Here is a 735-nt window from a genome sequence, read left to right on the forward strand (position 1 = left end):
GAAACCCTCTTAATATGTTATATTCACAGTATTTCATAATTTTGAAAAGTGAAGTTATTTTATATAATCAGTGTATGATTTATCTCCCAGATAAAATTAAACATAATGAATTACTGTCTGTAAATCATTTATACGGAAATTCAGATAATGCACTTAATAAAATGATTGAATGAGGACATCAGTCACCAATCTCAAAATTAACACAACAACATTGTAATTGGTTTCTTTATAAATTGATGAATTCGAACTGCATTTACCCTCCCCGTTGTCTAGAGGCCCATTGCCCTCTGCAAGTTATTCTCTCAATCAAGCATTAACGCAATTCAGCCTTAAAAAGACATTTCTCGAAATAATAGAATAGTCTCGAAGAACGGATTGAGTTGGCCAGATTTTTTTTTATATATATACTCCGATAGGGTCAATTAATTCATGTGCTTAGAATCCCCGACTCAGATGAAATGTCAAATCATATCATTCAGAGAGAGAGGAAAGGGGGCGGGAGGGGGAGAAGGGGAGGACGAGAAAGAGGGAGAGAGGGAGGAGGACGAGAGAGAGAGGGGGGGCGAGGGAGAGAGAAGGGGGTGGGGGCGAGAGAGAGAGAGAAGGGGGGGGGGGGGGCGAGAGAGAGATAGGGAGGGCGAGAGTGAGAGAGAGAGAGAGAAGAAAGAGAGCACCTTACAAATAATTGGTTGGCGAAGTGGAAATTACTGTTCGGGTGTCTGTGCTTCATATGAT

This window comes from Penaeus japonicus, unplaced genomic scaffold (assembly GCF_977035675.1).
Source record: "Penaeus japonicus unplaced genomic scaffold, GWHDUDI00000001_assembly GWHDUDI00000028, whole genome shotgun sequence".
Classification (NCBI taxonomy): domain Eukaryota; kingdom Metazoa; phylum Arthropoda; class Malacostraca; order Decapoda; family Penaeidae; genus Penaeus; species Penaeus japonicus.